This window comes from Ambystoma mexicanum, chromosome 11 (genome assembly GCF_040938575.1).
Source record: "Ambystoma mexicanum isolate Mex_15411 chromosome 11, UKY_AmexF1_1, whole genome shotgun sequence".
NCBI classification, from domain to species: Eukaryota; Metazoa; Chordata; class Amphibia; order Caudata; family Ambystomatidae; genus Ambystoma; species Ambystoma mexicanum.
The window spans coordinates 822637146-822652056 of record NC_090934.1 but is presented as its reverse complement, the minus strand read 5'-3'; the positions used below and the strand labels follow the sequence as shown (position 1 = coordinate 822652056).

Genomic DNA, 14911 nt, shown 5'->3' with positions numbered 1-14911 from the left:
CCTAGCGCTGTCAATATTTTCGTGTAAACGCTGAATGCTGCACTGTTCTGGGAACTCTAGGTGTGACTAAAGGATATATGCTGGGGCCCCGAAAGGGGGTCGGCAGTCTAGTGGCAATGGGCATCACTTTGCAGTTTGGGTTTGTAAGTTCAGGTACCGGTCTGGTGTCGGAAAACTGTAAGCGTCCTCCCAATCAACTGTCGGTCCTGGATTGTGAGGATTTCCCCTTATACTGGTCTCAGTAGACACATTTCCATTTTACTTTTTCACTCTCGCATTGCCTATTTCTCTCTCTCTCATAGATACATTATAGACAAGAGAGACATTGTCAGCGAGAGGGTTGCACAGCACCTTCCCCCATTTCCCTAAGTGCATTGCATGGGGCTCTGGGAGGCGTGCACATTTGTCTGAAACACAAAGATCCACTGGCAATAAAAGGCGTAAGACCCCAGTTCGCATTTCTTAGAATTTGAGGAGGCACTCAGAGTTGTCTCGGGCGTGACTGTACCTTTCATAGGAGATGTGCTAATCCCCAAACCCTCTTCCATTGTCCCAGTAATCTGTCCTAGGGCCTCTAGCAAGTTGTTTTCTGAAACAAAGCTTACCTGAACATCCTGTAAAATTGGTAACTTTTCAGTAGCAGTACAGTGCAGTATATAGCATTCCTGTTGCGCACAGCATCTAGATCCAAAAATTGCTTATTCTACCCCAGAAATTAGAATTCACCCAGTCAAACAGAGGGATCTATAAAGAGCATGGCAAGTAGTTAACATAAGCTACTTCCCCCAAGTTCTCTTGGTGCACTCTGCTGCCCTCTTTTAACAGAAGAATGCAACTGCAGGTCTTGCTTCTCAGCAAGGTACCTACATATAGAAACCTTGGTGCACTCTTGCTAAATCTGCTGGAATGTGTCTTCTATTGTGCCCAAGGTGGTTGTGCATTTGGGGACTCAGGGAAGCAAGGGAGCAGTCTAATGCACTGCAGTGCTAAGAAAGGCATTCCTTTTTCAGAAAAAAGTTCAGGTTTTCTGCCAATCAGAAAAAAATAACAATGCAATCAGGATAAAGGCAGAAAACACATGTCAGTGAGTCTCTGTGGCGCAATTGGTTAGCGCGTTCGGCTGTTAACCGAAAAGACGCTGCTGTTTTTGGCACAAAGACACAGAGTGTTCCACTTAGTAATCCTGAGTCATTTCTCCCGTGTTCTCTGGGTTCAGCCTACTGTCCCCTTTTAACACAAGTGCGCAACTGTGGCTTTCTCCTCATAGCAAGTTATGCCTACACAGAGGACATTTGGTGCACTGTTGATGGGCTCTGTCCTCTACTAAATCCCCTGTGTTTGTGGATTAGGGGAGGTAGGGAAGTGCTTGATACCCTGATTTGCTGAGGGAAATAGAGCTATTTTAGAAATATTTTCAGGTTGCCTGGGAAGCATAAGCAAACAGCACACCAATCAGGCCCCTGTGTAAGAACTGCATGAGTCTCTGTGGCGCAATCGGTTAGCGTGTTCGGCTGTTAACCGAAAGGTTGGTGGTTCAAGCCCACCCAGGGACGATGCATTTTGGCTCAAAAATTCAGCATGACCAACTATGAACTTCTGTTTACCTCTCGCAGGTCTCGTGTGCTGACGTCCAAAAAATCCAATAAACTGCAAGCAATTCTTCTGGCTTGCTTTAGTTTTTCAAAACTTGCCATTCAATTCATAAACATCAAGACTTCATGGGAAGGGTTTGGCTGCAGCGTGTACTGATGCACAGAAGGAAGCTATCCTAGCCAGTCTACTTAAAGAAGCAATGAGGCTCTGCAGGTGCATGTACGTCTCCTACCTTTATTCTGTCATCAGACACACCAGGTGGATTGCCACGATTGCCACAAGGACCTCGTGGCGCAATGGTAGCGCATCTGACTCCAGATCAGAAGGTTTCGTGTACAAGTCACGTCGGGGTCATATTTGCTTTTCCCACTCTGAAATATAAAATTGCTCTTCAGTATCTCGTTATTTCAACCTGACTGCATCTTTGTGCTCTGGGCCTAGTTGTTCTGGCGTTTCGAATGTAAACTTTGCAGCAGGGAAGTATCATATTGACAGACACCCATGAAGGACATGGTCAACCTTTAAAGCAGGCCAATCTCTATGTTTTACTGGATGCAGCAGAAGTATTTCCTCTTTACCATCTCTTCAAGTGGGCCTGACTGATGTGCTGTTTTGTGCACGCTACGTGGGCTTTGTAAAGCATACCTCTGCCATTTGCATGGCCTCCTAGCGCTGTCAATATTTTCGTGTAATCGCTGAATGCTGCACTGTCCTGGGAACTCTAGGTGTGACTAAACGATATATGCTGGGGCCCCGAAAGGGGGTCGGCAGTCTAGTGGCAATGCCCATCACTTTGCAGTTTGGGTTTGTGAGTTCAGGTACCGGTCTGGTGTCAGAAAACTGTAAGCGCCCTCCCAATCAACTGTCGGTCCTGGATTGTGAGGATTTCCCCTTATACTGGTCTCAGTAGACACATTTCCATTTTACTTCTTCACTCTCGCATTGCCTATTTCTCTCTCTCTCATAGATACATTATCGACAAGAGAGACATTGTCAGCGAGAGGGTTGCACAGCACCTTCCCCCATTTCCCTAAGTGCATTGCAAGGGGCTCTGGGAGGCGTGCACATTAGTCTGAAACACAAAGATCCACTGGCAATAAAAAGCGTAGGACCCCAGTTCGCATTTCTTAGAATTTGAGGAGGCACTCAGAGTTGTCTCGGGCGTGACTGTACCTTTCATAGGAGATGTGCTAATCCCCAAACCCTCTTCCTTTGTCCCAGTAATCTGTCCTAGGACCTCTAGCAAGTTGTTTTCTGAAACAAAGCTTACCTGAACATCCTGTAAAATTGATAACTTTTCAGTAGCAGTACAGTGCAGTATATAGCATTCCTGTTGCGCACAGCATCTAGATCCAAAAATTGCTTATTCTACCCCAGAAATTAGAATTCACCCAGTCAAACAGAGGGATCTATAAAGAGCATGGCAAGTAGTTAACATAAGCTACTTCCCCCAAGTTCTCTTGGTGCACTCTGCTGCCCTCTTTTAACAGAAGAATGCAACTGCAGGTCTTGCTTCTCAGCAAGGTACCTACATATAGAAACCTTGGTGCACTCTTGCTAAATCTGCTGGAATGTGTCTTCTATTGTGCCCAAGGTGGTTGTGTATTTGGGGACTCAGGGAAGCAAGGGAGCAGTCTAATGCACTGCAGTGCTAAGAGAGGCATGCCTTTTTCAGAAAAAAGTTCAGGTTTTCTGCCAATCAGAAAAAAATAGCAATGCAATCAGGCCAAAGGCAGAACACACATGCCAGTGAGTCTCTGTGGCGCAATTGGTTAGCGCGTTCGGCTGTTAACCGAAAAGACGCTGCTGTTTTTGGCACAAAGACACAGAGTGTTCCACTCAGTAAACCTGAGTCATTTCTCCCGTGTTCTCTCGGTTCAGCCTACTGTCCCCTTTTAACACAAGTGCGCAACTGTGGCTTTCTCCTCATAGCAAGTTATGCCTACACAGAGGACATTTGGTGCACTGTTGATGGGCTCTGTCCTCTACTAAATCCCCTATGTTAGTGGATTAGTGGAGGTAGGGAAGTGCTTGATACCCTGATTTGCTGTGGGAAATAGAGCTATTTTAGAAATATTTTCAGGTTGCCTGGGAAGCATAAGCAAACAGCACACCAATCAGGCCCCAGTGTAAGCACTGCATGAGTCTCTGTGGCGCAATCGGTTAGCTCGTTCGGCTGTTAACCGAAAGGTTGGTGGTTCAAGCCCAACCAGGGACGATGCATTTTGGCTCAAAAATTCAGCATGACCAACTATGAACTTCTGTTTACCTCTCGCAGGTCTCGTCTGCTGACGTCCAAAAAATCCAATAAACTGCAAGCAATTCTTCTCGCTTGCTTTAGTTTTTCAAAACTTGCCATTCAATTCATAAACATCAAGACTTCATGGGAAGGGTTTGGCTGCAGCGTGTACTGATGCACAGAAGGAAGCTATCCTAGCCAGTCTACTTAAAGAAGCAATGAGGCTCTGCAGGTGCATGTACGTCTCCTACCTTTATTCTGTCATCAGACACACCAGGTGGACTGCCACAAGGACCTTGTGGCGCTATGGTAGCGCGTCTGACTCCAGATCAGAAGGTTGCGTGTTCAAATCACGTCGGGGTCGTATTTGCTTTTCCCACTCTGAAATACAAAATTGCTCTTCAGTATCTCGTTATTTCAACCTGACTGCATCTTTGTGCTCTCGGCCTAGTTGTTCTGGCGTTTCGAATGTAAGCTTTGCAGCAGGGAAGTATCATATTGACAGACACCCATGAAGGACATGGTCAACCTTTAAAGCAGGCCAATCTCTATGTTTTACTGGATGCAGCAGAAGTATTTCCTCTTTACCATCTCTTCAAGTGGGCCTGACTGATGTGCTGTTTTGTGCACGCTACGTGGGCTTTGTAAAGCATACCTCTGCCATTTGCATGGCCTCCTAGCGCTGTCAATATTTTCGTGTAATCGCTGAATGCTGCACTGTCCTGGGAACTCTAGGTGTGACTAAAGGATATATGTTGGGGCCCCGAAAGGGGGTCGGCAGTCTAGTGGCAATGGGCATCACTTTGCAGTTTGGGTTTGTGAGCTCAGGTACCGGTCTGGTGTCGGAAACCTGTAAGCGCCCTCCCAATCAACTGTCGGTCCTGGATTGTGAGGATTTCCCCTTATACTGGTCTCAGTAGACACATTTCCATTTTACTTTTTCACTCTCGCATTGCCTATTTCTCTCTCTCTCATAGATACATTATAGACAAGAGAGACATTGTCAGCGAGAGGGTTGCACAGCACCTTCCCCCATTTCCCTAAGTGCATTGCATGGGGCTCTGGGAGGCGTGCACATTTGTCTGAAACACAAAGATCCACTGGCAATAAAAGGCGTAGGACCCTAGTTTGCATTTCTTAGAATTTGAGGTGACACTCAGAGTTGTCTCGGGCGTGACTGTACCTTTCATAGGAGATGTGCTAATCCCCAAACCCTCTTCCTTTGTCCCAGTAATCTGTCTTAGTGCCTCTAGCAAGTTGTTTTCTGAAACAAAGCTTACCTGAACATCCTGTAAAATTGGTAACTTTTCAGTAGCAGTACAGTGCAGTATATAGCATTCCTGTTGCGCACAGCATCTAGATCCAAAAATTGCTTACTCTACCCCAGAAATTAGAATTCACCCAGTCAAACAGAGGGATCTATAAAGAGCATGGCAAGTAGTTAACATAAGCTACTTCCCCCAAGTTCTCTTGGTGCACTCTGCTGCCATCTTTTAACAGAAGAATGCAACTGCAGGTCTTGCTTCTCAGAAAGGTACCTACATATAGAAACCTTGGTGCACTCTTGCTAAATCTGCTGGAATGTGTCTTCTATTGTGCCCAAGGTGGTTGTGTATTTGGCGACTCAGGGAAGCAAGGGAGCAGTCTAATGCACTGCAGTGCTAAGAGAGGCATGCCTTTTTCAGAAAAAAGTTCAGGTTTTCTGCCAATCAGAAAAAAATAGCAATGCAATCAGGCCAAAGGCAGAACACACATGCCAGTGAGTCTCTGTGGCGCAATTGGTTAGCGCGTTCGGCTGTTAACCGAAAAGACGCTGCTGTTTTTGGCACAAAGACACAGAGTGTTCCACTCAGTAAACCTGAGTCATTTCTCCCGTGTTCTCTGGGTTCAGCCTACTGTCCCCTTTTAACACAAGTGCGCAACTGTGGCTTTCTCCTCATAGCAAGTTATGCCTACACAGAGGACATTTGGTGCACTGTTGATGGGCTCTGTCCTCTACTAAATCCCCTGTGTTTGTGGATTACGGGAGGTAGGGAAGTGCTTGATACCCTGATTTGCTGTGGGAAATAGAGCTATTTTAGAAATATTTTCAGGTTGCCTGGGAAGCATAAGCAAACAGCACACCAATCAGGCCCCAGTGTAAGCACTGCATGAGTCTCTGTGGCGCAATCGGTTAGCGCGTTCGGCTGTTAACCGAAAGGTTGGTGGTTCAAGCCCACCCAGGGACGATGCATTTTGGCTCAAAAATTCAGCATGACCAACTATGAACTTCTGTTTACCTCTCGCAGGTCTCGTCTGCTGACGTCCAAAAAATCCAATAAACTGCAAGCAATTCTTCTGGCTTGCTTTAGGTTTTCAAAACTTGCCATTCAATTCATAAACATCAAGACTTCATGGGAAGGGTTTGGCTGCAGCGTGCACTGATGCACAGAAGGAAGCTATCCTAGCCAGTCTACCTAAAGAAGCAATGAGGCTCTGCAGGTGCATGTACGTCTCCTACCTTTATTCTGTCATCAGACACACCAGGTGGATTGCCACAAGGACCTCGTGGCGCAATGGTAGCGCGTCTGACTCCAGATCAGAAGGTTGTGTGTTCAAATCACGTCGGGGTCATACTTCCTTTTCCCACTCTGAAATACAAAATTGCTCTTCAGTATCTCGTTATTTCAAACTGACTGCATCTTTGTGCTCTGGGCCTAGTTGTTCTGGCGTTTCGAATGTAAGCTTTGCAGCAGGGAAGTATCATATTGACAGACACCCATGAAGGACATGGTCAACCTTTAAAGCAGGCCAATCTCTATGTTTTACTGGATGCAGCAGAAGTATTTCCTCTTTACCATCTCTTCAAGTGGGCCTGACTGATGTGCTGTTTTGTGCACGCTACGTGGGCTTTGTAAAGCATACCTCTGCCATTTGCATGGCCTCCTAGCGCTGTCAATATTTTCGTGTAATCGCTGAATGCTGCACTGTCCTGGGAACTCTAGGTGTGACTAAAGGATATATGCTGGGGCCCCGAAAGGGGGTCGGCAGTCTAGTGGCAATGGGCATCACTTTGCAGTTTGGGTTTGTGAGCTCAGGTACCGGTCTGGTGTCGGAAACCTGTAAGCGCCCTCCCAATCAACTGTCGGTCCTGGATTGTGAGGATTTCCCCTTATACTGGTCTCAGTAGACACATTTCCATTTTACTTTTTCACTCTCGCATTGCCTATTTCTCTCTCTCTCATAGATACATTATAGACAAGAGAGACATTGTCAGCGAGAGGGTTGCACAGCACCTTCCCCCATTTCCCTAAGTGCATTGCATGGGGCTCTGGGAGGCGTGCACATTTGTCTGAAACACAAAGATCCACTGGCAATAAAAGGCGTAGGACCCTAGTTTGCATTTCTTAGAATTTGAGGTGACACTCAGAGTTGTCTCGGGCGTGACTGTACCTTTCATAGGAGATGTGCTAATCCCCAAACCCTCTTCCTTTGTCCCAGTAATCTGTCTTAGTGCCTCTAGCAAGTTGTTTTCTGAAACAAAGCTTACCTGAACATCCTGTAAAATTGGTAACTTTTCAGTAGCAGTACAGTGCAGTATATAGCATTCCTGTTGCGCACAGCATCTAGATCCAAAAATTGCTTACTCTACCCCAGAAATTAGAATTCACCCAGTCAAACAGAGGGATCTATAAAGAGCATGGCAAGTAGTTAACATAAGCTACTTCCCCCAAGTTCTCTTGGTGCACTCTGCTGCCATCTTTTAACAGAAGAATGCAACTGCAGGTCTTGCTTCTCAGAAAGGTACCTACATATAGAAACCTTGGTGCACTCTTGCTAAATCTGCTGGAATGTGTCTTCTATTGTGCCCAAGGTGGTTGTGTATTTGGCGACTCAGGGAAGCAAGGGAGCAGTCTAATGCACTGCAGTGCTAAGAGAGGCATGCCTTTTTCAGAAAAAAGTTCAGGTTTTCTGCCAATCAGAAAAAAATAGCAATGCAATCAGGCCAAAGGCAGAACACACATGCCAGTGAGTCTCTGTGGCGCAATTGGTTAGCGCGTTCGGCTGTTAACCGAAAAGACGCTGCTGTTTTTGGCACAAAGACACAGAGTGTTCCACTCAGTAAACCTGAGTCATTTCTCCCGTGTTCTCTGGGTTCAGCCTACTGTCCCCTTTTAACACAAGTGCGCAACTGTGGCTTTCTCCTCATAGCAAGTTATGCCTACACAGAGGACATTTGGTTCACTGTTGATGGGCTCTGTCCTCTACTAAATCCCCTGTGTTTGTGGATTACGGGAGGTAGGGAAGTGCTTGATACCCTGATTTGCTGTGGGAAATAGAGCTATTTTAGAAATATTTTCAGGTTCCCTGGGAAGCATAAGCAAACAGCACACCAATCAGGCCCCAGTGTAAGCACTGCATGAGTCTCTGTGGCGCAATCGGTTAGCGCGTTAGGCTGTTAACCGAAAGGTTGGTGGTTCATGCCCACCCAGGGACGATGCATTTTGGCTCAAAAATTCAGCATGACCAACTATGAACTTCTGGTTACCTCTCGCAGGGGTCTCGTCTGCTGACGTCCAAAAAATCCAATAAACTGCAAGCAATTCTTCTCGCTTGCTTTAGTTTTTCAAAACTTGCCATTCAATTCATAAACATCAAGACTTCATGGGAAGGGTTTGGCTGCAGCGTGTACTGATGCACAGAAGGAAGCTATCCTAGCCAGTCTACCTAAAGAAGCAATGAGGCTCTGCAGGTGCATGTACGTCTCCTACCTTTATTCTGTCATCAGACACACCAGGTGGATTGCCACAAGGACCTCGTGGCGCAATGGTAGCGCATCTGACTCCAGATCAGAAGGTTGTGTGTTCAAATCACGTCGGGGTCATACTTCCTTTTCCCACTCTGAAATACAAAATTGCTCTTCAGTATCTCGTTATTTCAACCTGACTGCATCTTTGTGCTCTGGGCCTAGTTGTTCTGGCGTTTCGAATGTAAACTTTGCAGCAGGGAAGTATCATATTGACAGACACCCATGAAGGACATGGTCAACCTTTAAAGCAGGGCAATCTCTATGTTTTACTGGATGCAGCAGAAGTATTTCCTCTTTACCATCTCTTCAAGTGGGCCTGACTGATGTGCTGTTTTGTGCACGCTACGTGGGCTTTGTAAAGCATACCTCTGCCATTTGCATGGCCTCCTAGCGCTGTCAATATTTTCGTGTAATCGCTGAATGCTGCAGTGTCCTGGGAACTCTAGGTGTGACTAAAGGATATATGTTGGGGCCCCGAAAGGGGGTCGGCAGTCTAGTGGCAATGGGCATCACTTTGTAGTTTGGGTTTGTGAGTTCAGGTACCGGTCTGGTGTCGGAAACCTGTAAGCGCCCTCCCAATCAACTGTCGGTCCTGGATTGTGAGGATTTCCCCTTATACTGGTCTCAGTAGACACATTTCCATTTTACTTTTTCACTCTCGCATTGCCTATTTCTCTCTCTCTCATAGATACATTATAGACAAGAGAGACATTGTCAGCGAGAGGGCTTCACAGCACCTTCCCCCATTTCCCTAAGTGCATTGCATGGGGCTCTGGGAGGCGTGCACATTTGTCTGAAACACAAAGATCCACTGGCAATAAAAGGCGTAGGACCCCAGTTCGCATTTCTTAGAATTTGAGGAGGCACTCAGAGTTGTCTCGGGCGTGACTGTACCTTTCATAGGAGATGTGCTAATCCCCAAACCCTCTTCCTTTGTCCCAGTAATCTGTCCTAGGGCCTCTAGCAAGTTGTTTTCTGAAACAAAGCTTACCTGAACATCCTGTAAAATTGGTAACTTTTCAGTAGCAGTACAGTGCAGTATATAGCATTCCTGTTGCGCACAGCATCTAGATCCAAAAATTGCTTACTCTACCCCAGAAATTAGAATTCACCCAGTCAAACAGAGGGATCTATAAAGAGCATGGCAAGTAGTTAACATAAGCTACTTCCCCCAAGTTCTCTTGGTGCACTCTGCTGCCCTCTTTTAACAGAAGAATGCAACTGCAGGTCTTGCTTCTCAGCAAGGTACCTACATATAGAATCCTTGGTGCACTCTTGCTAAATCTGCTGGAATGTGTCTTCTATTGTGCCCAAGGTGGTTGTGTATTTGGGGACTCAGGGAAGCAAGGGAGCAGTCTAATGCACTGCAGTGCTAAGAGAGGCATGCCTTTTTCAGAAAAAAGTTCAGGTTTTCTGCCAATCAGAAAAAAATAGCAATGCAATCAGGCCAAAGGCAGAACACACATGCCAGTGAGTCTCTGTGGCGCAATTGGTTAGCGCGTTCGGCTGTTAACCGAAAAGACGCTGCTGTTTTGGGCACAAAGACACAGAGTGTTCCACTCAGTAAACCTGAGTCATTTCTCCCGTGTTCTCTGGGTTCAGCCTACTGTCCCCTTTTAACACAAGTGCGCAACTGTGGCTTTCTCCTCATAGCAAGTTATGCCTACACAGAGGACATTTGGTGCACTGTTGATGGGCTCTGTCCTCTACTAAATCCCCTGTGTTTGTGGATTAGGGGAGGTAGGGAAGTGCTTGATACCCTGATTTGCTGTGGGAAATAGAGCTATTTTAGAAATATTTTCAGGTTGCCTGGGAAGCATAAGCAAACAGCACACCAATCAGGCCCCAGTGTAAGCACTGCATGAGTCTCTGTGGCGCAATCGGTTAGCGCGTTCGGCTGTTAACCGAAAGGTTGGTGGTTCAAGCCCACCCAGGGACGATGCATTTTGGCTCAAAAATTCAGCATGGCCAACTATGAACTTCTGTTTACCTCTCGCAGGTCTCGTCTGCTGACGTCCAAAAAATCCAATAAACTGCAAGCAATTCTTCTCGCTTGCTTAGTTTTTCAAAACTTGCCATTCAATTCATAAACATCAAGACTTCATGGGAAGGGTTTGGCTGCAGCGTGTATTGATGCACAGAAGGAAGCTATCCTAGCCAGTCTACTTAAAGAAGCAATGAGGCTCTGCAGGTGCATGTACGTCTCCTACCTTTATTCTGTCATCAGACACACCAGGTGAACTGCCGCAAGGACCTCGTGGCGCAATGGTAGCATGTCTGACTCCAGATCAGAAGGTTTCGTGTTCAAATCACGTCGGGGGCATATTTGCTTTTCCCACTCTGAAATATAAAATTGCTCCTCAGTATCTCGTTATTTCAACCTGACTGCATCTTTGTGCTCTGGGCCTAGTTGTTCTGGCATTTCGAATGTAAGCTTTGCAGCAGGGAAGTATCATATTGACAGACACCCATGAAGGACATGGTCAACCTTTAAAGCAGGCCAATCTCTATGTTTTACTGGATGCAGCAGAAGTATTTCCTCTTTACCATCTCTTCAAGTGGGCCTGACTGATGTGCTGTTTTGTGCAAGCTACGTCGGCTTTGTAAAGCATACCTCTGCCATTTGCATGGCCTCCTAGCGCTGTGAAGTGGGAGAATGGAAGACCAGGCTCCCGTCCTTCACCTCTCGCGCTTGGCCTAGAGGGTCACGGCCCAGACACCCGCCGCGAGAAGAGTTTGTCCATTTACGAGACGACCAGGTACCCTGGTACAGGAACATACGGATGTGTCCATCTGCCTGCCCAACAGCCCGTACTGGCCATGCCGACACCTGCGGTTCGGATCAGCTAGACTAAAATCCACACGTCGTTAGAGATGCCATGACGACCTAGACAACGGGAAGCACTTCTGTACAAATATACACACTGAACATTTCCACACCAATCTACACGAAGAACATACTCAGTGCTCTGACGTAGGCGACAGGCATATTCACGGACGTGCATCTTTATTATTTTTACATAGGCTTTCAGAATGCAGAAACGCAAGACGCATCATGAACTCATCTATAACGCTTGCTCACGCTTCTCTTGAAACCCATTACCACAATAGAGGTATAATGGAAACACGATACTGGTCATGGAAATATATGCTATTATAACCTAAAAGCACCTATGCACCAAACGGACTAATTATGCACCAGGCCCGAGTAGGCCTCAACCAAGAGCTCCCGTGGACATTAACAAAGCAAGAGTCAGGTTGCTGATCCTGCAGAAAGAACCCGGTGGAGCAACCAGCCAAGGTCGCAATGTTGCAAACTCACATTCCAAGAACAAATCATCAAAGGCACGATGTTGCAACCTCGCACTCCGCGCCCCAACGATAAAGTCACGCCGGCAAATTAAACCAAACGCGCAGTAGAAAAAACAATATTAATTGTGCAGAATTCTGCCTCTTTCACGGTCCCTCCCCACGTGACCAAGCCGAACTTGACGAGATGCCAAAACCCAGGAGAAAAAAGGCGTCTGGGTCCCTCGCTACGAGACACAGGCCGATACACTTGAAAGGCTCAATGGACATCTGCTATAGTGGGAGCGGTCAGCCTTCCACCTATGAATAAATCCTCACATTGTCTGCACGTACCCATATTGAAACATTGTTGCAATCACAGGTACACCGAGAGCTGGGAACAACGGTGGTCCCAGGCTGGGAAGCTCACGAGTGCACCAATCAGAACATGGGGCTCTTATCTCAGACGTCAGTAATATTAGCCAATCCTCAGGAGTCTTCATGTAACAATTCTTATGTATCTAATTGTAGGGACAACCCAGATATACCACCTGATTACACCTTGTCCACTAATATCATTCTCTATATGTGTACTATACTAACCCTACCACTCGAGCAACCAATTAAGAGTGGCGATAGGTTTTTTGTTAACTTTCTGAAGTGACGCAAGTAGCGCGTCATAATACAGTAAAAAGGGCCTGCGAGCCCCACGATTGGGTGTGTGTCAGGACGAACGCGTACGCTCCTTGACCCATCCCTGCCGTTTTGTATAAATAAACAGCAGAGTCACCTTGCTCCTTGTGTGTGTCTCATACTCTATCTCATCTGGGATATACGGGAGGAGTTGGGGCCTCCCTGCCCGGAGGTCTGCGGACGGCCCGGCCGACCCCGGCAGAATTTCCCCCCGACAAGTTGGAGGCACTGCTGAGATCTGTTTAAGATCGACTTTTATTTTTAATTTTTCCAGGCACTCCCGTTGCGAGGAGGCCCGGCGGCGCGGCCCCCTCTGCCGTTGCCCCCTTCTGAGGACTACAGGACCATCGCGGAGCTGCGAGAGGACCGGACAGCGCAATCCGGATATTGGCCCTCGGGAGCCGGTTGAGAAGTATCCCGCCCGCGGTCGGCGAGTGTCCAGACGTGGTCCAGACGAGGGGAGGTGGCGAGCCGCTTGGAGGGGTGCACGCAGTCGAACGGCCCTGCATCGAGAGAACTTGGTGAGCATGACACGCACAACAAGCAATGCGAAATTGTGAGGGAGGGGGAGGAAGTAAATAAGGGAGGAGGGAGGTATTGTACAGATGTGCGGCGAAGGTTTAACTGAGTGTTGCAAATGGAATGAATGGTAGCGAAACGAGTGCGAGAGCAGTCGGCTACGTTACGCGAAAGAGGGGGGCGGGGCACGAAAACATCACGTGCAGCCGCTCGTAAGACACTGATGGCCTAAATTGCGACTACGTGTGAGGGTGGGTGTGTGTGGTTTCCTACGATTTGGCATTTATTGATCAATGAGTAGATGAGGTTCCCTATTGTTCGAGCAAGAAACTCGATAGGTAGATGACGTTTCCCTGTGGGCGGTAGCTAGTTACATAGTTGCCCAAAACGGAAGATAATTGGCTGGTTAAGCCCTCCTGTTGAGGGGCGTATCACACGCGAGGCGACGCAGCGTGCGCAGTCCGGTTATATTATTGATGAGATTACCTTGTTCCAGGAGAGACAGGAAGACAGCTGTAGGGTTAGCGGGGTAGATTGCAAGTGTATTTTGAACTTAAAGAACATAACAAGAATGTACCAGTAGCTCGAAGAAATCGGTGACGTCACCAGTAGGGATTTAATAGGATATCGCGAGCACAAGGAACTTTGGGTTTGAGAGTGGTGGGGAAGAGAAACATGATAAAGGAGCGGATACGGAGATAAACTATAAACCAGTGGATCGAAAGAGGAGAAGGGGAAAGGGGCGTGGCTGCGCACGGAGAACGCCGGCCACGGCAAGTGTAAAAGGGGGAAGAGAACGGAGAAACAGGACGACTGTATAAGATCGTCGTAAGGGGTACGCAGCCGCAGGGGGCTGCGTGCGCTTCGGCCGCAGGGGGCCGTAGGGGAAGGAATATAATATAACATCATATTTATTATTATTGCATAATTTGTCAAAGGATTGTCGTAAGTCCCCACACTTGCGGGGCGAGGTAAGCAATACAAGGTTGTATATTGTAAACTGCTAGTAAGGGGAAGGGTAACCAGGGGAGTGCCACTATGTCATACGGGAGAGGGTTGGGAGGGTGGGGGAACACCCTCACTACCCCACTACAACACATATGCACCACACTGCCACCACATAGGGAGAAATTAATTAAGTACAGCATAGAGTGGACCCAGGGGACGGACAACAAAATGTTAACACCATGGCCGCCTAATGGTAGTTTCGATCCATATGCCCAACATTCACTACTAAACCATCTGCACAATACATACAAGGGGAAGAAGTTGGCAAACCATGTGGAGGTGTTTAACTTATGGAGGATGTTCCAGGGGTCCCGACCAGGACCAAATGGAATGTTCACTATGGGGGAAACACCGGAAGAAAAGGAGATTAAGAAAGAAGGAACGGATGGGGAAAAGGAGTGCGAAAGCACAAAGAATACGGGGAACGGAGGACAGGGAGGAGAAAAGATTGATAAATCAGACGACATAAAAAACGAACCGAGCAATGAGATACCCATAACACCGGGAGTGAAAACAGAGGGAGTAGGGTTGTACCCTTTAAGAGAATTAGGAGAAATAGAAGGACAGTTCAGGGCGGCTGAAGGATACTCAAACCCGGCATACAGCCCTCCACCATATGTGGCTCATGGGAAGATACCAATGGGGGAAGGGAGGATTGGAGAAGAGCAGACTGTAGAGATAGGAAACGATGAGTGGGTAGCTGCACAGATATTATTGAAATTACGAGGCTCACTAACTGGAGAAGAAAGGGAGGCGGTAAAGAGAACAAACGAGGATAGTGC

The 14911-nt window shown here is 47.2% G+C and overlaps 6 non-coding genes across 6 annotated transcripts; all 6 read left to right on the top strand.

The window, feature by feature from the left end:
* The first annotated feature begins 1479 nt into the window (after positions 1 to 1479).
* Positions 1480 to 1553, top strand: TRNAN-GUU (transfer RNA asparagine (anticodon GUU)). The gene has a single exon. It is a non-coding gene; the product is annotated as a tRNA-Asn (tRNA).
* Positions 1554 to 4124: 2571 nt separating this feature from the next.
* On the top strand, positions 4125 to 4196 carry TRNAW-CCA (transfer RNA tryptophan (anticodon CCA)). Its single transcript has one exon. It is a non-coding gene; the product is annotated as a tRNA-Trp (tRNA).
* A 1790-nt stretch (positions 4197 to 5986) lies between these two features.
* TRNAN-GUU (transfer RNA asparagine (anticodon GUU)) lies at positions 5987 to 6060 on the top strand. The gene has a single exon. It is a non-coding gene; the product is annotated as a tRNA-Asn (tRNA).
* A 313-nt stretch (positions 6061 to 6373) lies between these two features.
* TRNAW-CCA (transfer RNA tryptophan (anticodon CCA)) lies at positions 6374 to 6445 on the top strand. The gene has a single exon. It is a non-coding gene; the product is annotated as a tRNA-Trp (tRNA).
* Positions 6446 to 8624: 2179 nt separating this feature from the next.
* TRNAW-CCA (transfer RNA tryptophan (anticodon CCA)) lies at positions 8625 to 8696 on the top strand. Its single transcript has one exon. It is a non-coding gene; the product is annotated as a tRNA-Trp (tRNA).
* Positions 8697 to 10486: 1790 nt separating this feature from the next.
* TRNAN-GUU (transfer RNA asparagine (anticodon GUU)) lies at positions 10487 to 10560 on the top strand. The gene has a single exon. It is a non-coding gene; the product is annotated as a tRNA-Asn (tRNA).
* The last annotated feature ends 4351 nt before the right edge of the window (positions 10561 to 14911 follow it).